General features: G+C 35.9%; 1 protein-coding gene across 3 annotated transcripts in view; it reads left to right on the forward strand.

The window, feature by feature from the left end:
- The window catches only part of vegfc (vascular endothelial growth factor c), a 99,429-nt gene that overhangs the window by 31,202 nt on the left and 45,191 nt on the right, over nt 1-23,036 (forward strand). The gene's annotated exons all lie outside the window — the stretch shown is intronic.

Genomic DNA, 23,036 nt, shown 5'->3' on the forward strand with positions numbered 1-23,036 from the left:
AATTCACATTTATTTCAGTAAGCGTTTGCGTGTCGAGGGTCTGATTTGAGAATGATGTCCTTGTGACATAGACCAAAGATTGCGCCTATATTGGTGTAATTCAGAGATTTCTTAAGGTCTTCTCAGTTTGGTTAACTACAGATGATGAAACGCTGTGCAGCAAAATGTTAGACATTTTTTAATGATTAAACTGTCTGTGCAGAAACTTTTCAGAGGGAGGTAAACCTGTCCTCATCTTGAGTTGTGACAGACCAAATCTCTGTGGGATTTTCTTTCTCCATTTGCAACTTATTCAAAAGACGCGGCATTGATTTCAAAATGATCTAGCGTTTTTCTTGGATAGGGTTTTTTTTTTTTTTGCTGGCATCATTTATTGCTCTGATTATCCATTTATGAAAATTGGGGCGCTCTCCAAATGGATGTGTAGCTAGAATCATTTGTCACCGTTGAACCAAACAAAATTCATCTTTCAACGCTCGAATGTACCAGGAACCTAATCGAGGATCACTGTAAGGCCGGAATGTCAGTTATGCAATTTAAGGAGTTTTTCAAAGTTTTGTATTCATTGTAAAATTAATTGGTGTATGTTTTAGGAAACTGTCCACATTCCTGACTTATTTTAGCAGCTTGAATCCAATAATAACAGCCAAGTTTGGATCAGGAAGAACCATTTATAGATCTCAGTATAGCACATCGATGTTAACACCAGGTCAATGACTAAGCTTGTAGACGATTAAGTCCAAATGATTCCTTTTTTTGACTTCCATCTGGGTTGATTTTAAGAAATTAAAAGTCAGCCTTTCCATTGAGCTAATTTCTCATTTGTCTTCATGAGGTTTCTAATGGTCACCTTTGAGTTTTGCTCTCCTTCTCTGTGTTTTTATTGGCTTCATAGTTTTCCTTTTGACCCCGAAATATTGAACATTTTTTGCTTCATTGCTTTGACTGTTTTCTCTGGGTGAGGTCTATCAGTCTTCTGATCCTACACCAACAACATTTGGAAATACCTTTGTTGATGGATAAAATATACCATACTGGGTCCCCCTTCCTGTCATTTGCCTGTAAAAGGCCACACTTGTCATTAAGAACAAAAAAACAATGAAAGAGCAGAAAAGTTGGCACAGATTCCTGTTGGAAACGACATATCCAAGTTAAGTTTTCTAATTTCAGACTTTAATTAGCCACTTGTTTTAGTGTTCAACATTGTTTCACCTTGGCTTCGATGTTGTTTGGTTGTTAGGCTACAAATAATTTGCAATTTTTTTATGGCCTCCTGGTGTTTTGCATGTCTATATTTAGTATACCCTTAGAACTGTTATACTGTTATGGTTTGATCTGAGTTTCAGATTTAGCTCGTCCCTAAAGTGTTTGCTTGGGTGTTTTTGGCAGAAACTGCTAAGTTTAACAGAACTGTTCTTATCTTTGCTCTTTGAACTACTGTTTTACTTTCTCTCTGCATTTCTTCCACTAATGAGCTCTTCCAGCCACAGTTGTTGGCTTGATTTGCCTTTAAAAAGTATTATAAGGATTCCAGTTACTTCATTTCGTTTTTCTTCATTTACTGATTATTACTTATACACGATGTTCCCCTTTTTCTGCATATTTTTCCTCTAATTTCCATACGAACTTAATCAAGAAAGAACTTATTTCCAAGATGGAACAAAAACAGGCAATAATAGATAGATAATGACAAGATGTGTGCATGGAATGAAATGGTTTATGGATTAAATAAATGGATGAATAAAATAAATGAATAGATTGGATAGTTTGTAAGGTGGATAGAAGGAATAAAAGGAAAAAATTGAATCAAAGGATAGTTGAATGGATGGGTTTATAAATAGATGGAAGAAGCCATTGACTGTATATGAGAACTGGAGTAAGTAAGTGAGTGTGTCATCACCAATAGAAAATGGTACACTTCTGGCTCCAACTAAATGAAGTCAATTCAGTCAGCATTTTTTCACAATATGGGCACAGTTAAGTTGGAACCAGATGACATCCATCAGTGAGCATTGATTGGTTTTGGTCCAAGTCATTGTTTCTATGGCAACCACTCTCGTAGGAGTGAGCTTGTTGGAAGTTCACACCCCGAACACTTGAAAATGACAGGGTGTCATAAGGGCCTACTCCCAATAAACCAGTTGGACAGTGCTGTACAGACATCGCCACAAGAGTTTGATCACTCTCTGTCCTTGTTCCACTTATTAACTCATTATTCTGGATATTTCTTCCATTGGCTGCAGGATCTATTACAGTACCACTATGGCGTTCTTGAGTCCAAGCTCCAGTGAGGTGCCAAAATTCTACAAGGCAGGCCAGTGATGGGGAACAACTCTGGCACAGCCCAACTGGTGTGTTGTGTGTGGGCTTTAAAGACCCACTCCAATGAAAAAAAAGTTTTTGGTGGTAATAACATGTTCTTGCAGCATTTTTCTCATGATGGAAAACATGTATAAAATAATTTGATATTAAAACAATTTTTTTCCTGAGTATTTATTTATTCAAATTGCAATGGATCAGAAGCAGATGAAAACCGAATGTTTGAAAAACTGCCATGGACGGGCCAGAGTCTATCTTCTCCGCTCCAGTTCTTAAGCATTCACTTTCAGACAAATAGATCCATTGACGTCTTCTGGCCATCTGGCTCACAGCTGCATTGCTCCGATATAGCTCTTTTTTTTGTGTTTTTTTTTGCTCCGCTGATGTTAGCTATGAGCTAGCGTGAGGGAGTGTGAAGAAAGGGCTGAAAGGACAGTTTCTATGCTAATGTTATCTTGGGATTGTGAGTATTGACATATTATTTTACTGGACAAAAGAAGGTGTTGACATCGCCTGTAGAAAATGCCTTGCCTCCGGCCCTCCCGAAATGAGGCTAAGCCCGTCACCGTGGCTTCCTGTTCGTCCGCCGCCATTTTGTAACCTGTAGACTGAATGGTCCAAGTCGGTCTGAGTCACATTTTTAGAGGAACTACTGTCGCCAATCAGGAGTGAGCTTGTTTGAAGCTGTCAATCAAACGTTTGAGGTGGGGCCAGCAGGCGCCACATTCTTTTACTGAGACATCTGATTGGTCAGTTTATAATGTGAATAAGTTGGGATAAGAAAAAAAGATCTTTAAAAAAATTAGGACTAGAAAGAAGATGTTATTGTTTCAGAGCAAGAATGATTATTCTGACAAATAAAATTACTTAATAATAACTGTCCATTTATCAATGGAAGTCTATGGGATTTTTGGCCTTCTTGAAACCAACAGGTACTTCGCATCTGGAACAGAAGAGGAGAAGGGGTGATATGTCCAGTGAATTCTACTATCCATGGTTGTGAGGGGCTGTAAGCTAGTGGGTGAGAGTGGAAACAAAGGAATTCTGGGTATCAATGTTGGGTTACTTCCAACCTGTTTCTTCTTTGGTTGGAACTGGCGACCTGCGGAGGGTGGGTGGGGGGTGGTGGTATTGTTTTAATATTTCTCTAAACCTGGAACCATCTCTTCAGCACCATCTGTACAGACTCAGACAAACGCAGACCCCACTCTTTTAGTCTTTTCTTTCATTGTGTCCCTTGTCGTTACATTCTCCCTCTTAGTGTAGAAGACAGTGAGAAAGGTAAACTGAATGAACAAAGACAAAGACCATTCTCTGTAAGATTATGGGGAAATCTAATGTTTTATTTATTGAAAATTACATTCTGAAATTCATGCTTGACAGACTGATCCTGAGTGAATTTCCTCCTGACCTGACATAAGTCTGCAATACAGTTTTGTCTTCTTCCCAGAAGTCAGTCAGCCATCATTGCTTTAAGTGCAATACTTTAGTCGTATTTAAAGTTGGGCAACGGAACTCAGCTTTTCTTCAGAATTCACCAAAAAAAAGCCTTTGTGTAACCTTTAGACAATACTCCTGCAGGTCCAGTGTCATTTTCACTCTTTAACTTTAAGAACATTTCCAAAAAGATGCAACATCCCTCCTCTGTCTTTTGCAACCCATAAATTTTGAGTATCCTCCTGATTTTTTGTACTTGTATCTCGCCATCTCTCATTTTTCCTACTTTATCAATATGCCATAACCCTGCAGGAGTCTGCAGAAGAATGTGGTGTGTAGTTATCAACTCTTGAAAGAGGATTTTTCCATTTTTACTTTGTTTCGCATCCAGATTACTTTGGTTATGCAATCAGACTGCTGAGATATTTGTCCCTTGACTCCATATTTCAAATGTCTGCTGCTCAGTCATTCTGATGAAACACAGAATGACCTCGCAGATCCAAACTAGAGTAGGCCAATGCAGAGAGAGCTCAGTCGCGCATGTCTTTAACCTGCTCCTGGCCGCGGCTGATACTGAAACAATTTAAAAGGCAGAATTCTGAGCCTTATTATGGTCACAGTTCAGATGTATCAGGAGAATACAAAATAATTGTGCACATTATTGTGCTGTTGAGAGTTTGTAAAATTGAAAATAGCCAAAGACAAACTATTTTTTTTGTTTGTTTTCTCAAATTTAAAAAGTTTACTCTTTTGGGGCCTTTTATTTGCATATAGATCATTTCCAATAGGTGTCAAACAAAGTCTGTGTGAAACTGTGGAACACCTTTGAGATCAATGTAAAGCAATGCCCAGACATCAAACATTTAAAGTTCCACTCCAAACATATGTATCATAAAATCGTTCCCTGTGATCTTTTGATTTTAATGAAGTTTTAAGGCAAAATCAAAAAGCCTTTTTTGATTTTTTTAAATATATCATGCACTGCTGCAGTAACTCATGGAAATACAGTTCTGGGTTGTGGACTGTTGACGCAGAGCAATCCCGCCCCCTTCCCCTTGCCGAGAACTCTGCACGCTCACGTGCAAGCTTATAGCCTCAAGCTAGCATTAGCGGTGGAAAAATAACGATGAGTAATATTGGATCAATCCAGTCGTAGAGTTTTGAGTCAGAATTGTCATTCGCTTCATCACGAGTGTTGAATGCTCATCCTGTCTCGCACACCTAAGCGTGATTTATGATTTGTAGGTAGTCTAAATATTTGACTAGATAGCAATTGATGTAATAATTATTTACTTGTATTACATATCTTAAAAAGTATTTGAATTGAGTTGAATACATAACGGCAATGTTGTTATTTTGTGGTCCAAACCATAATTTAAGGTTGTATTCCGACTATACACATTTGGTTCATTTAAAGTTAAGATAATTTCCTCTGATAATCTGAGACAAATTTTCTGTCTGAATACATCCAAGCAGATGTATTTCTGGGACCAAGAACTGCTCCCTAACCTATCTTTTAAAGTGATCTTGATTCATTTCCAATCAGACTGAGCTCCGATCTGCTCAGAGTTTCCTCAATCCAAATACGCTCCGTGCTTGGAGCGGAACAACTGAACCAAGACGACCACAGTAGCCAGGCTTTAAAAACGTGATGTAAACAGAGATCTGTGGATAAACATTTCATATTTTGCAGAAAATGTTTCATAAATTATGAAATGCTTTTGAATTTCTTTGCTAATAACTTTTAAATTGCAGATTTATGTAAAATGATCCACGTCAGTCTTTATTTTTAATGTGATACTGTGTTAGACAAAGACGGGTACTAGATGTTCTTTGGACCATCAGGGGTTCTTCTTTTATTACTTTGCTGAGTTCTGACGAACAAATATTAGGGCAGGTAATGAGGCAGCTGTTCATATACTAGCTGGGGGGGGGATATATTCTTCATGAGTGGATGTGTTTGTGTTGTAAATTCTTTGTGATACAAACCATGTGGATGAGATTACTCTCATGTATGACACATCCTGAGCTTGTTGACATAATAACTCCCCTTTTAGATTTGTGGACCAGACTCTTAATCATGATGTCAGGCTCATCTGTGATGTAGCAAGACATTTTTATTTTTATCTTCACTCTTTTTCAGCCAAACTCATTTCATTTTTTTAACATATTAAAAAAAAATATGTTCCGATTTTGATAGAGGGTTCAGTATAGCAACATTCACAAGAAATAAAGAATCCCAAATCACTTGTGGTCAAAATGGCTGAAGCTCTCCATTATTTTATAGAAAGAGACCACAATTTTAGAAAGTTACCCCCCTCTGCATTTTTTAATGACAACAACAAAAACAAAACCTGTAAATAGACAAGGTAACAAAAAATATGTTATAGAAAGGGGTGGGACCACAAAAAAAATTTCTTCTACCCACTCCTTTTCAAGCATATTGTTTGCTTCACTTATATATTTGTATTTTTCAATTCTTATATTTGTATTTTTAGATTCTTATGCTTATTTTGTATTTTTGTACTTTTAAATTCTTATTTTATTTTCATTTTGCGTTTGTGTTTGAAACATATAAATAAATAAATCAATCAAATAAAAGGAGAAAAGCTAATTTCTAACCCCGTTTTGATTGTTCTTGAAGACCCACTCCAATGAAAAGTGTGTTTTTCTTGTTTTTAATATTTTATTTTGGCATTTTTCTTATGATGAGATACAAAAATAAAGAAAATTAAGCTTAAAACTGCCTTTTTGAGAATATCTTTATTCAAATTCTTGTAAAACACAAGCAGACAAAGTAAGATGTTGGAGAAAGATACCAAGACACAAAGCTACCATAATCAGACGGAGAGGGGGGCGTGAAGGAGCAGGTCTGCTCAGCTCCAAAAGCCACGCCCACCCAGAGAAATTTTTTAGGCCGAGGCTTCTGATCAACATAAAAATTGGCTTTTTAAGACATTGTGGGATTTTGGTTAAAAATGATATAATCATTATTAAAACACTACTGAGAATGTTTTTTTTAGAAGCTCAGTCCCTGTTGTTTCGTTAATGGAGCCCAACTTCTTGCAGAGGCACTTTTCATCACTTTACTTGATTACTGCAATTATTTTCTACCTTGCCCACTAGCATGCAGAATTTATCCTCCACATTTTTTTCAAACTGCTGCTCCCAGTCTTCAAAAATAAAGCATCACTAGTCATTTTTAATAAAAGCCCCTACTGAGGCTACAGGGATCTCTTATCAATGAAAAATACTTTCTGCTGGATGCAGGACAGATGATAGCTATTTTTTTTAAGTTTGTATGAGTTATGCTTTTGTCATAACTTCCCCTACGGGTTAATGCGGGCTGTCTGCAACCTAAAAAATGGGCAAATCAACCTTGCATCATAAGTGCTAGCAACTAACGTCACCCTTACAAATACTTTACACTCACCACTTTTCAATTTTCGTGACATCCCTTAAGGTGGCTGCACAAGTCACAAGTGAACTGCAAGACACACCTGCCTGTCATTTCTACATCTATCCATCTATGGGCTCGGACAACCCAACACTTGCAGCATCTGTATGGGTCAACATGTGACTAAGGCATCGCATGTTCACCTCTTTGCATTCGGCACACTCATGTTACAAAACTATTGGAACTTTTTAAAAATTATTACAAAAATTTTCCATTTCCCCTAAACGTTTCTTGCGTGCCATTTCAAAAACACTGATCTCAGCAGATATAAGAATTCCACAACGGTGACGATGTTTGGGATTTTCTGCCTCGCTTTGCTTTGGCGCTATTCTTAGTGTGAAAGTCCTGCATGTATCAGGTCGTTGGTGTTTTGTTTGGAGAGGTTTGGTGTGAATGAAGTCATACTTTACATCTGAAGCTGCCAAGTCCTCTGTTCTTGCTCAAGTGAAAATTGATTCTTTAAAGATCAGTTTTATGAGCAGCAATTTTCTTTTAAATCTTAGCACAGCTAGACCAAGCCATATTATTATATATTTTTTGTTGTTATAGAAAAAAATACCATGGCATTTCAAAGCAATTACATGACTCACTTAGGGGTTGACTTCTTCACATCGTCATCTTTGATAGACTAAAGCTGGACAGACAACTTTAAAGTATTAGGTCAATAAAAAACCTTTTCTGATCTTCACCAGCTTCTGAAATCAGCAACGTATAAACAAAGAGGAACAACAGAACATTATGAAACAGTTGTTGAGTCCACGAATCTGGGAAGGTTCTAAATCTTTACCAAACAATCTGGAGTCCATCATTCTGCAGCAAAAAAAACAAAAAAAAGTGGAAAACAATGAAGACTTTCACCAGTTCTCCATCGCGGCAACTATGACGCAAGTTCACACCATCAACAGCTCTGAGAAAAGACATAAAAAAAACAACAAAAAACTTGAGCAGTATTATTGATTTCTGTTTCTGTGGTAGTACAATTTAATAATAAATAAAGTCAAATTTGATTTGTTTTAAATGATTACTTACAAAATATGATTAATAACACCAAAGCAGAGTGTGGTAATCCCTTAAATCACAGCGATTCAACATTTTTAATGGGAAGCATGGTGGTGGAAGTGTAATAATTTGCTTCAAATATTAGATCTTTAAAAGTCTTACTGCTCTAGCCACTGAGGCATGGTCACCACAAACATTCTTTTTTGCTAAGTTTGTTATTTGTTTATTACAAATTTAGTAAATTATGCAGAATTTTTAGAAGCTAATTTTCTATCAACTATCAGTTTCAATCAATTAACTTAAGTGTAAAATATAAAAAATAGAATGACAATTAGTTGATTAATTATTAATTGATAATACAAAATGTGTTATTATTCTTGATTTGAGATCTTTTTAAATGCACAGGTACATTTTAATCTTTATCAATGGGAGACTGTAAACTCAATTCAGTTTGGCAGCACATACCAGTGCCGCCATGAGGTGATGTTGGCATGGTAAGACTCTAGGAGCCAACTTCAAGAAACCAAATACTGCCGATCCTTTTAGTGTTGGAATATCAGAAAGACACATTTGCCTCTACATGGAGAGAAACTATAAAAGTTATAGTAGTTGTGAAGTGTTGGCTTCACTCAGACTAAATAAAAAACTCTGATCAAATAATGGAATGGAGGAAAGCGCTGCCTCAGCTTTTATTTTAAGATAAATCTCCTCATAGGTTTTGGATTAATCTGGCTCCAATGGCATTAAAAAAAGAGGAGTGTTTGCTTCAGCAACAGAAAAAATAAGATATATTAAGTAATATGAAATGGACAAAACCATCTACCATAACAGTAACTGCACTTTTTAAAATTTAACAACTTGATCAAAGTAATGATTAGAATATTTTTTTTTGAAAATCCCAAAATGTAGCAACATTTTTCTTGTAATTGCACATTCCTGTCAGAACTGAATCATCCATCACACCTTTATCACATCACCCTACAGCCATCCTCCCTTTCTTTCCCTTCCCGTCTCTCATTTTTTATCAAAGTTTTTCTTTTACACGTATTATCCTTAGAACAAGGTCATTATTGTGAAATATTTCTTTTTTTAAACATAAGTCAAGAAAAAGTTGGTTCTGATCCGAGAATAGACAAACCAAAGTGTTTAGGGAATATTTTTTCTCTTTTGCTTTAAAGACCCACTCTGTGTTTTCAAAATTGAAATTTTTCTAATAATAGAGGACATACGTGAAAAAATGAAGGCTAAAATTAAAATGTTTAATATATCTTTATTCATCTGGATTCATATATTTCTTTGTTTTTCTCATCTGCGCTGGAATCTGGTTCAAAACTGCACAACTGGGTACGGTAGCTATAATATTGCTCGCCATTTTTGTTGTATCAGTCATGTCAAGTTGGGAGCGTCAGAGGTTGCAACCTAGTGGGAGAACCTGTAAGCAGAAGACTTTCAGTCATAGATGACGGGAACTTGGGGTGGGGTTTCTCCCCACCAACGATCTTGCCCACAACTTAGAGGCAGATATCTAATGAACTCTTAAGTTGAGCATTTTATAAGAAAGCTTGCATTTTTTATTTTAAAATGTCATGATTCATTCCACAACATCACAAAGATGTATTTAGTTTAAATGAACAAGCGGTAAAATGTTTCAAGGAATCTATCATTTGATGCCTAGTTATCCTATGTCTGACATATCTTTGTACGGTTGTTAACCTCTGATGATTGTCTTGCACATGCATTACTTTTCTTGCCTTGATTGCTTGATTTCAAAACAAAAAGACACAAAACACAAAAATAAAGAAAACAAAACACAAGACAAAACGAAACACAACACCAAAATAAAACAAAGCACAAGACAAAACTTAACACGAAACAAAACAAACCAACCCAAACAAACACAAAACTCAATACGAAACAAAACGACCCAAACAAACACAAAACCAAAATAAAACAAAGCACATGACAAAACTTAACACGAAACAAAATAAAACAACCCAAACAAACACAAAACAAAACCAAAATAAAACAAAACACAAGACAAAACAAACCCAAAACTAAACACGAAACAAAACAAAACAACCCAAACAAACACAAAACACAACACAAAACAAAACCAAAATAAAACAAAACAAAGCAAAACAAAAAACAAAACTTAACTGAACACAAAACAAAACAACCCAAACAAACACAAAACACAACACAAAACAAAACCAAAATAAAACAAAACACAAGACAAAACAAAGCAAAACAAAAAACCAAACACAAAACTTAACTGAACACAAAACAACCCAACCCAACACAAAACATAAAACAAAGCAAAAAGCAAAACACAAAGCAAAATTAAACAAAACACAAAAGAAAACAGAAAACATAAAAAACAAAGCAAAACAAAACACAATAAAAAACACAAAACAAAAAAATCAAACACAAAATAAAACACAAATCAAATCAAACACAACAAAACGAGTCTTAAAATGTGCAATAAGAGATACTTTACATGTTGTGTTTCACAAATAAAATTTTCTACATAATTAAACAAAAATCTTAATTATAACATATTTTTAGGTTGTAAAGTACAAATGTTTTTTTTTTAGAAAACACTTTTTGTTTTATTTTCATGTACTGTTTTGCAGAAATTGCAAAAACGTTTGATAATAAAACCTCCGGACATCACAAAGTTTGGATTTTTCTTCTTCTCCTAATATGTATCTGGAAATTCCTCTTCATTTCAAGAGGTTAATTTTTTATTTGTTGAAAAAACTCTAAAAGTTTTCTCCCTTTTTTTTTTTTAAAAAAAAGTGGAAAGTTTCTTGAAGACTTGAGACTGGAGCATGTTTAGTCGTCAGGGCCTCTCAATAATAATGCAGACCTCTGTGACTCTCCGCGCTCTTTGAACTCTGAGTATGCGAGCGTTCATTCAGTCTGTTTTGACATGTGAAGGTTAACCGGTTGGCGCTGGACCCTTCAAAGTCTGACCTGCAGACCTCACTGGTTGACACGCTGCGTTTCAGGCTGCACGGCGGTGAATGGGAGGTGTGGGGGAGCAGGAAAGCGAGTGAATGTGGGGTGGGGGGTCCTGTCATTGAGGCCTGAATGCACACAGAGGGAAGATTTTCACAGCTGAGAGGAAAAGAGGCTGGTCCTCCGGAAAACTCTTCAAGTGTAACAGATTATGAACTGACAACATAAGGAGCTGCTATAGGGTAACCAGAGAGACTGAATATTTGATCATTTTAAATAGTTGATGGAAATACATTTAGATGTTAAAAATATTAACATTGACTTTAGAATTTGTTTCAGATTGATAATAAAGGACAAAAATAATTTCTCACTTATTAAAAACTTAATCTTCAAACTGCCTATGTTTTCCACGAATCAGTTTAATTTATTTCTGTTCTGATTGCTTCTTTTTGAAGACAAATTTTATCTGTGGACAAATTCGATTCAATTTATTTTAATTTTATTCATATAGCCCAATATCACAAAAAATGGCCTCATTGGGCTTCATACCGATAATTGTAGAAAAGCAGAAGGTCGTTGTAAAATATAAACAATAGCTAATTGATAAACTAAAATAAACAGACTGGTCAATAAAACTGGTTATCCCTGTCTTTAGACCCTCCTTCCCGGTAAGGAAAACTCCTAAAAAACCTGATTCAGGAAAAAAAGAACAAACCTTAAATGAAGGAGAGATTCTCTCCCAGGACTGATGGACAATTTACCAGAACTATTAAAGAGGAATTAGCTTAAATAACTCTACAACTAAGTATTTAAATAGAGTTCAGCCAGATAGGACAGGGGGACAGGTGGGGACGAGGTCCACAGCCAAAACGAGCCAGATTCGAGGTCCACGGCCAAGAAAAGGAGCACAGATGATCCACCTGGAATTTTGAAATCTCTCTCGCTTTCCCAGAGTGGAGTGAGACAGAGGAACAACATGTGAATTGCACTGCACCAACCAGAAGGACAGAGAACTAAGTCAAATAAAAAAGTATAGAAGAGAGGTGAAATAAAATAGAGAACAGAACTCCAAAAAAGCCAATAATTCAACATTGTGGTCAGTGATGCTTAATTTGAAAGGCGAAATTTGTTTTTCTGAGGACAAATGTCAGGTCTTTGTTTTTGTTTTATTTCAACAGAAATATGTCACAGAACAGAATAAAAGCCCAGTCTACAATATCAATCTTACAGCTCAAATCAAATATGGAAGATATTGTAATATTTACTAAAGAGCTGAAAATGTGGCACAAACTATAGGGAGCAATGAGTATTAGTTAGAAGAGGAATTAAGAGTTGTCTGATTTATCGTATTTTTACTTTTGTTGAGTTTTTTTCAAGATATGAATGAACTGTCGACCCATTTCTCACTCTTACTTCTTTCTTCTGTAAGTTGGAGAGTACCTCTTGGTAAAATGTAGGTGAAGAGAAAAAGTTAAAAACGGTTAAAAAAAGCACTATTAAAAATAGCAAAGGAAAACTGAATTATTTAGAATACAGTTTTGTAAGCAAACTCTACACAGCGTGACAAAAAATAATTTTATGAATAAAATTGGACCCAAAAAAAAGAGAAAAAAAAATTTCATGCTGAAAGTTGAACTCTGCCCCAATCTCGGGTCACTGCTCTCTGGAGTAGGCTGCTATCCTCTTTTTTTTCCTGTGGAGCCTCATCCCAATGTCCATGATGCTGTCACAATAATGTTGGTCAGTTATATTGATTGATTTAAATAGATAACAAAGAAGACAGAAAAAAGGAAACATCTGTGATGTTTAACTTTTGTAAGAAGGCAGTTTTTCACATGCAAACGCTGATTTCAGCCATCAGTCAGCTCTGCAGTTGTGATGTGAGAGCTCTTTCCTTTTCCATAACAGGTTCATACTAACCCTGGGAGCCACTCAGTGTTTACTGCAGAGAGTCCGTTAAAGTCCATAGTGGCATTAGTGATGTAAACTCTGAGTGTGTGTCCAACAGAGACATGCGATCAAACTCTAGACTGTTAGGCAAACACAGCTATGATGAATTTTTAACTCAAACACACACAGAGAAAGAGACACAAACTACTGAGTCTTGGTGAGACCACCAAGCTCATGCTTTGTTTGGCAGAGACAAATGATGTGGTTTTTAACTTTACCATAAATACGTTCCATACTGGATGCCGCTTACATTTGCTCGAAAACACTGCAGAATCTATAGATGCTAAGTTTTGGAAAACCAAACTGCATTTCTAAACTGAATAAAAAAAGGTATAAAATAAGTCAAGTAATTCATTTTTTTTTATCTGTTGGAAACACTAAAATTAGAAGAAAGGTCAAAGATTAGATGAAAGGTCATGTTAAAATGTCATTTCTTTACATTCTGTTTATTTATTTACTGTTTATTAGAATTAGTTCACTCATTTCACTGGCGAGAGTGTATTTAAACAGATCCATCTTTATTCTTTATAGTTCCGGTGGGTGGGGTTTTATTTGTTCAAAAGGTGTTTATGATAAAAAATAACATTGTTTTGGATTATGATTTCTGCATTGAGACTGCTTGTTAAGTGATAAAAAAATGCATTTTTTCCACAAAGCGACCATTTTTCTCTTCATGATGGTCAGAGCTCATAAGAGATAAACATTTATTTAAACAATTTAAATTGTTAAGCCATATCAAATTACATAGCCCTTACTGGATATTATTTATTATTATTATATTAAAATGTTTTATGTTTCTATTTGGAGAAAATCCATTCTCTGCATTTGACCCTTCCTAAATCCCATGACACAATGAAGTCAGAGAGCAGTGGGTAGCTCCAGGTGGAACACCTGGTACCAGTTTGTGATTAGATGCTTTATTCATGTGTATTTCACTTGAAACTACAAGTTCTTTGTTGTTTTTAATTATTAGTAACTTAAAGCATCCGCCTGAAGTTTTTTTTTCTCTCTCAAAACCAACTTGGCTAGACTCCAAAACCATGAAGGCAACTTTAACAAAATAATGATAATGAATTGAATTTTTATAGGGTTTCGTCACCTTAAAAAGTTAGACATTTATTTTGTGGGTTTAACTAGGATGCAGCTAAGTACAAATAGTTTAAACACCTACTCTCATCAAATTTTGAGCAGTTTTTAGTGTTCCCATTGGTCTTTTTATTATGATTATGCAATTTTTTACCAAAATAATAATAATTAAAAAAAACCCTGTTGTTGGAACATATTATTTTCTGCAGGAAGTTCAACCGTTGACATGAAGCAACCCCAACCCCCCTTCCCTTCCATGTTGAAAAGAGGTGCAGGGAGCTTCTGACCCACCCAGTGTATTTTCTACGACACAAATGAGCTCTTTTTTTAAACATATTTTTTTTGTCTGCTCCTGATTCACAACAATTTGAATAAAGAAATACTCAGAAATGCAATTTTGAGCTTAATTTTCTTTATATATCCTGAATTATCCCAAAAATGTCAGAAAAACATGTCAAAAACACCAAAAGTTCAGCGTGTCATGCGGGATTGTTGGATCCACGATTCCCCAACATCACTTCACCCGTAGCCACGCTTGTAAAGAATTTTAAAGAATAGAACGTCATGGCTGTCTTGAGCTTCTAGTTATTTCTACAACTCTGATTTTTTCTGATAGAGTTATGCTTTTTGTCACAAAAAACAATCATGAAGTTTGGTCCTCTTATGACTTTATTATGGGTCAACTGAAAATGTGACCAAATCTGATGGGTCAAAAATATACACAGCATAATGAATTTGCTATTTCGGTGACTTAAAAAGTTGTCTAAACAAAGTGAGCATCAAGGCATGACCTCATATCTTCTTGCGAGTAACTATGAGTGACTTCAACTGGTGAATTCTCTGAGGCCATTTAAATAGAACTCAATGGATACAAATACCCACAAATGCTACAATGGGATAATCAAAGGAGCTCAGCACAGTTCAGAAAAACACTTAAGATTAAATGCAATATTTTATGCAAATTACCGATAACGATTACTGGTTATTTCCTATTGGTGAATTATTATTAATTATTTTTTCTAAAAACAACTACCATCAAAGCTTGCCAAACCCACTGGGCTGTGTGGTCACGCACAAAGGCTCCTCTCGTCACATGGCTGATGGAGCAGTTCAATATGTTGTGGGCTGGGGGGTTGTTTCTGCACAAAACACTGGAGTAACTCACCTAATTACCAAACATATCTAAAAATGACACATGCACTTTTATTTTCTCATTTATTAATTAGTAAATAGGCCACGATTATTTGACAAATCTTCAACGAATCGACTATGAAAATAGTCGACGACTAATTTAATAGTCAATTAGTCGTTACTATAAAATATATGGAGTCAGAGTGTAGTAAAGTTGAAAGTTATAAAGGCATTCTGCTAGCTTTTTAGACATTTTGGAATTTATTAGGGTTTTTATGCTATTTTGGAGTTTAGCTAATTTTTCAGCAGCATGCTAACTATTTTGGCTATCTTTAGCTTTTTTTGTTTTTTAGGCTATTCTAGAATTTAGCTAATATTTCAGCTACATGCTAGTTATTTTGGCTATCTTTAGCTTTTTTGTTTTTTTAGGCTATTTTGAAATTTAGCTAATATTTCAGCTAAATGCTATCTGTTTTGGCTAATTTAGGCATTTTCTTTTTGTTTTTTAGGCTATTCTTGAATTTTGCAAATATTTCAGCTACATGCTAGCTGTTTGGCTAACTTAAGCTTTTTTGTTTTTTTAGGCTATTTTGAAATTTAGCTAATATTTTAGCTACATGCTATCTGTCTTGTCTAATTTAGGCAATTTTTCACTTTTTAAAGGCTAATTTGGCATTTAACTAATATTTTAGCTGGCTATCGGGTTCATCTTTTTTAGCTATCATTTTCAACATCTTCACCAGCCTAATTCAGCTTACAGCATTCACTCTAGCATTATCGTCGCTAATGCTATGTATCTAGTTTTTTAAAGCTAATGATGGTTAAGATGTGTGTTTTACATGGACTGTGCATGACCCGATTAGTCGACTATTAAAATAATCGTTTGTGGCAGCACTACTAGTAATCGATTCTTTAATAAAGTAGTCAATACCAAAATTGGGGATGTTCAGTATATTCCATCACTAGTTTTTGGACTATCAGATGAAAATACAGATCTAATTACTGTAGTAATCTCATTACTCCCAGTTGTCATGTAAACAGGCTCACAGTCGTTTTGACAAAAGTCAAGAATGCATTCAGAAAGAAGGCTGTGGTTGTCCAACACGTTCTTTAACAAGAAACAAATGTTCTTGTTTTGAAACTTTCGAAGAAATCCTCAATAAAAAAAATACAGCAAAACATAGATTTTAAAAACTTCACTCACAACTTTTATGACTTAATGATCTCAGCTTATCATTATTATGGTTTCTGCCATGAACTGTCAAGCGGCCTGGGTATGCCATTATCTGTTTATGAGGGTCAAAAAGGCAGAGGGTCTATATAAACACAGTAAATGACATATAAAATATGTTTAAAAATGGAAACACAGAAGCATGAAAGCAGCTCCTGACTGCCGTCCCGCTTTCCAGCTGCTCTCTATTTCAGTTCTACATTATCTAACCGCAAAGTCTCCAGCAATAATACAGCTATAACCAAAAATACAAAATCATAGTGGATTTAGAGTTAAGAAAAGTGGATAAACTGGAACTGTAAAATTAGAGATGTCACAAGTATGATTAAGTTATCCTGCTGGAAATGTTGCGGATCATTTCTGTTCTCAGAGAAACTTTTGCAAAAACATTAAAGTCAAATTTAGACAGTAAATGTCAAAGTGTTGGCACTTTCATCTAAAAAGTGCTTCCATACTAGCGTTGAATATTGTCAAAATCAATCCAAATGTAATGATTTTATGGAATTCACATATAATGGTAATTTAGCTGAAGACTTTATGATCTCAAAGGAAGTGTCACCCAGGACGTAGAAGCTTTTCTTCGACTGGTTGTGTATTTTTACGTCAGGCAGATCTTTTCCACATGGGGTGCACGTCTGAGTGTTTTACCATGTGTCCCTTTGGCTTCAGTTTTCCAGCAGTGTTTCACAGGCTCTGCCTCATGTTTGGAAACTCCCAGTAGTTGGCTATTTGTGCTGTTATCAAACCTTCTGCATAGAAATAGCTTTTTTCCCCCCTTTTGTTTCCTTTTTGGTCGAGCTAGTTTTGTTGCTGAAAATATCAAAGCGATGAGAAAAAATTACAGCAATGCGCGGGACAAACTGCCGTCTATTAGCACTTCAAATACTGACGAGTTAATGATGGTTATGCATGTGTGGGTTGTTTATTGCGGGTTCAAATCCCATTCTTGACTTGGGAAAAATCCATTGAAATTAGTATGTCACACTGGATTAAAACATCTGTCAAATGACTACATGTAAAGTTTCTCTAACATTTAAACTGCTTTGTCCACTACATTCCCACAGCTGCAAAGACCAATAATGACAACTGACCAGCCTTTCTCACAGGAAAGTCCATACTATCACAAAACTCATCATCTTAGGTTCAACTGCAATCTCCTTAAAGGGCCATACTATGATTTTCTTCAGCCTTTCAGAGTAAATTATATCCATAGATATGATCATATATTACCTTCGGAACACAAAAAACTAATTATTTATGAAATATGAGTCATTTTTGTGGACTGTTTTAATACCCGGAAGTAAAACGACTTGATCTCTGAGGCTCCGCCCTTCACTCTTTGTCCGTCTCGCCCATTTCAAGACGTCATCTTTGAGCCTGCCTCCCCGAGCCTCCTCAGCGTGCCTGTGCGTGCCCGCGGTTCGCGCTTGTAAACAACTTCTAAACTCGTTTTAAAGATGGATTTGCAGATTGTGGAGTCTTACACTCTTGACTGACAATGGCACATTGAGTAGTTGTATTACACACAGGGAAAATGCTACTTTATGTGGCTTCCCTCATAAAACGTTTATGTTGTTATCATGCATCCACACACTTTTGCATTTAAAGAAATAATACAAGACCGTCTATACGCAAGAAGCAATACGGGTGGAAGTTGTAGCGTTAGCTGGTGCGTTATATGCTTATGGTATACTGCATGATTTACTTACGAGTCCGGCCTCTTCATCAGGTTTGATTGAAGGAATGGTGCCAGATCTGAGATTTAGTCTCTTGGCTAATCCGCTTTGATACATGCCAAAGTTATCAAACAGTCATCAGTGAAGTGGTGGTCACAGACAAATAGTTGCTGGAGCTTGCAGCACAGATTCTTCCTTGAGGGGGCGGTTCACATCATGCTGACATCAGCATGATAGGACCTTCTCGTTTTCATGAGTATGGGAGGGGCTGCTGCAGACAGTGTAGGTTTTTAGAGGATTACTCTTAAATGCTTGAACGGGTCAAAATACTGCTTTTGTGTTCTTTATAGAGAGGAATAAACAGTATAATGCACCTAAAACCTCAAAAAGTTGAATTTTTATGGTATAGCCCCTTTAAAGCAGCTTCTTATTATCCAAAAATGGCCAAACTCTTGGGATACTCTCGCTCAATGTTTTCCAGATTCTTGCAGTGAGATAAAGCCACTATGGATCATAAGCTCAGTCAAACCGAAGACATAAAGGCCCCAGACAGAGCGGCTGAGTGTCAGATACTGACATCACACAGCTGAGCTGGGCTCTCTGGTTTCAACTGTAAGGAGTCCCATAATCATCAGTGTCACCTGAGTGGTCTGACATCTGCACAGCCGTCTGACAGCCGTCTGACAGCTGTCTGGCTCCTCACATGATCCTTTTGTGTTTACATTCGTATCAACGCTGCTGCTCTCTGCTGGCTACGGCAGCTTGTTATTCCAGTTGCGGTCGATTGAGTCAAACTTGTATTGCAACAGAGTTAATCTACTGTGGAATCAAAGCGAGGTAAGTGATTTATGAGGTGGCAATGTTTTCATACTCAGCATTTATTCCTCCATTTCAGTTCAGATCAAGCCTCTTTTAGGGGTTTTACTTCTTTCTAATTGATTTTCTTTGGCTAATAGGTTTGAATTAAAAATAGAGTATGTGCGCCTGATTCACATCTACTGAGAGGCAAATGGAAGAGCGACCGTACTCTTTCTACTCATCTTAATGTTCCAACATTAAACTTTTTCTAGACTTAAAAGCTGGCGTCGGGCATAAAGTAAGCAGTAAAACGAAAATTGGATGTTGCCAGAATGTTCCACAGTTTGACCTTGAAGTGAAAACTCAGGGACTTGCTTTTCCCAGGAAGACTGGCACTTAAATATTATGCACTTGTAAAATGTATTCAATGAATTTACAACCTTTTCCAGTCTAAAGTGAGGCAAGAACTGATGGGATTAAGCTGAAGGTTTTAGAGCTAGAATACTTCTTACGTTTGTTCATTCTCTGTAAGCTCTGACACAATCTTTTCCTACATATTATGGGTAAACGAGTTCATTGTCAAGTATTTACGAATGTTAGTACGCAGTCCATGTAAAAGCCTTCATCTAGATTTTTTTTTTTTTTATTATACATGCCAGATGAAGTTTTTTTTTTAAATTTATACTAAGGTTTGTTATTGGAACCCAATGGATTAAGATCAGAGATTAAACAATAGTTTTTTTTCAGGGCTAATAGAGATTATTAGTTGTCAAGAAGGCCAATAACAGATATTTGGAGCCAATATTAATATACAGAAAAACTCAACATATTGGCATCAAAATTTAAAGAATACAAACACCTAATTAACTTTGTTTCTATAAAAAACAAGCAAGCAAAAAAACGGAAATAAATAAATAAAATAAAATTGGCTCTTAAAATGCATTCACACTAGATACGATTTGAGTGGCACTCTGGCATCAAGAGTTCAAAACTCTGAAGGTTGGCGAGGTTGAAGAGGCACGTCAAACAATCAGGGACTCAGCTTTGTAATGTGATGTTTTAGGTGACTTGATCAGCAGGTAGAAAACAAATCAAATATGTTGGATTGATGTAAAGATTTCTGTCTTGAACTTCCATCCATATGCATTTTCTTAACCCGCTGGGGCACAGACTATCCTGGCCACTGCTGGACAAAGGCAGGAGCGATCGTGCTCGCTATGTTGGGTAGCTGACTGGCTGGCTGACTGGTCGGCAGACAGAGAGCCGCAGCGGAATGGGGAGGCAGCCTGCTCGGGCCTTCTAAGCCTTATGATATGTTTCGTATTTTCATTGAGACAATAATAAAAAGTTAAATTTATGTTTTTTTTTTTTCCCCGTCTTGAACTAATGTGGGGCAGAAAGTCATCAAACTGAGTCACAGAAACATTGAGGTAAAGGCGGAAAGCGGCCGTCATTCACACCCAGCCCTGGCCGCAGGAGTAAAGCTCCCGTGATTACTAATGCTTTTCTAGAGTTAAAAAAAAATAAATTACTAAAACAGATTTGAAGGTTTTTTATGTTAAATAAACAGTTAATTTAAATGTTTCATACATTAAAGTAAAACTTCAATATAAATAAAATGTTGTATTTATTTATTTTTTTGTTAAGTTGAAACAAAACAATAGTACAGAGAATTCCTTGGCACAGTAAATAAATTAATAATTAGCTCATTGAAGTTTTATCAAGTAAATTAAACAAAACTAAACACAATTTGAGTGTAGTCCCAGTTAAATAGCCACTCTTATAATAACCAAAAATAAAAATTATTAAGTAAAGGACCAGTATTCTATTTATCATACTACCCACACCAAGTTGACATCCTCTTTATTTGATTCCCCTTCTTCAGTAAAATCTGACATGAAGATTTCATCTAGTTTCTGGACAGTGCGTGCATCTAAATTTAGTCTAAGATCGGCTCCCTTCGACTTTAGAGTAGGGTTTCATATTTTTATGTCACAATGCAGCATTAGGATTTGTGAGGCAACAATACTGACGCTTCGCTACTATTTTAAACCTTCAAATGTCCAGGAAGCAAGGGAAACATTAAAATGGTGGCTATTATGAAGTGATCCCAGCCAGTCTATTAGTGTTTCAGAGCAGGAAGTCGTGTCCTCAGTCGGGTGGCAAGCCGAGCTTTTTTTAGTGTTGTAGTTTCATTGTTTTCATTTTTATGTGCAAACACCACAGAAACCTCCAAAGTAATCCCAATGCACAGATAACCAAAAATGCATGTCATGTTACAAAGACACAGGGAAATGTTTCATGAAGGAAATAAAGTGTTTGCTTCACTGTCTGTTTGGAAAAGCCTCTAATACAAAGGCAAGTGAGTGTGCTTAGTGTGATACGGCCTCGCTTGCTGCTAACGAACTCTTCCTGATTGTGTGAACGTAAAAATTGATGATTATCAAAAATAGTACAATGGCTTACAAATAACGGCAGTGAAGGACAGGAAGTGAGATAACATTTACATAAAACTGCCATACATTTGTCTTTCTGTTGATTCTTTTTTTGTCTTGCAAAGATAAATATTGCTCACGTTTGGCTAAAATAACGGAGATTATGACTGACAGCTGAGCCACAGATTGATCATCTCACATCAGTGGTGCGTTAAAAAGTCCCAATGGGAAATGAAAGTGATCTTAATGGTTGTTATGTCTGCATTTAGGAGTCACAAAGAGCCATGCTATGGATGGTAAAGTAACTAAGTAGGTAGTTTATTTCACACACTGGCATGCTCTCACCATAAGTTTGTCATGGGATCCTTTCATGAACAGTTTGCAATCATCAAATGAATTTACCAGTAGTTAGCCTTTAAATTCAGCTGGGATACTTCATCTCTCACTTCTCCAGGGTAATGTAGTTTTAGGACAACATTAGGCTCCCAGTCTGAGATGTCAACTTTGTTTTGGCTAATCTGCATCTGGCACCACGACTGCATAGTTGAGCTCACAGTCTTTGTTCCACGTTTCTGTAAACCTCTTGTGACTCGTTTAGCCGGATTTGCTGATATAGAAATATTATTGCTGTCTTTGGGCAGAACATTTGATCTAAATTGGGAAATACTGGTAACAACTGCAGGAAAACATGATCATTTTACTGTAGAAAAACATTTGATATTCACCTGGATTTATCGTTTTAAACTTTTACTTAAATTACTTATTTTACCGATCCTTCCAATAAAAAAAACGTGTTTTTAACATGTTCTTGTGCCATTTTTCTAATGATGGAGGACATACAGTATACACAGAAAATAAAGCTTAAAATTGCATTTCTGAGCATTTATTTATTCAAATCATTGTGAATCGCCTTTTTGCTGTATTGGAGCAGTAAGCTGGCGGGAGAGCGCGTAAACAAAGAGATGATGGGAAGTCAGTGCAGGCTTACTTCATTCCAACAACTTTCTGATGAACAGCTGTCACTCTAAAGAAACTGTGACAGAAAACTACTCAGTTATTTTTTAAAACATAATTACATTTAAAAGACCACTAGGAAACCATTTAAAGATGTTTCAAAATCATTTTATTTAACCTTAAAGCACTATCACTGGGTGATTTTCACCCAAGCTAAAGCATTCTCATAAATTTCAACATGTTGCATTTTTCTGGGTGTCATTGTACCTGAGTAAAGTCTCACATGTCCCAAGAATGGGTGGACCAAAGATCAAGCTTCCAGTATCATTATTATTATTTTTTTAGCAACGTTTTCTTCTTAAATTCTTGATTTTTCAGCAATTTTCAAGCCTGTTTTTATGGTCTTTCTATGCATTTATTTATTTTGTTACATAAACCACAGTACAACATAAAAAGTAACTTCTCTAAATGACTACTTGTTGTCATATTTTGAATTTTTTTTTGTGAGAAATACTTTTTATTGGGTATATTACATCAAGTAAAAGTTCTGGTGTAACTTTTTATAGTGAAAATGTTCTAGGGTTTATCATGTAAATAGTCAC

Source organism: Oryzias melastigma, linkage group LG1 (assembly GCF_002922805.2).
Source record: "Oryzias melastigma strain HK-1 linkage group LG1, ASM292280v2, whole genome shotgun sequence".
Classification (NCBI taxonomy): domain Eukaryota; kingdom Metazoa; phylum Chordata; class Actinopteri; order Beloniformes; family Adrianichthyidae; genus Oryzias; species Oryzias melastigma.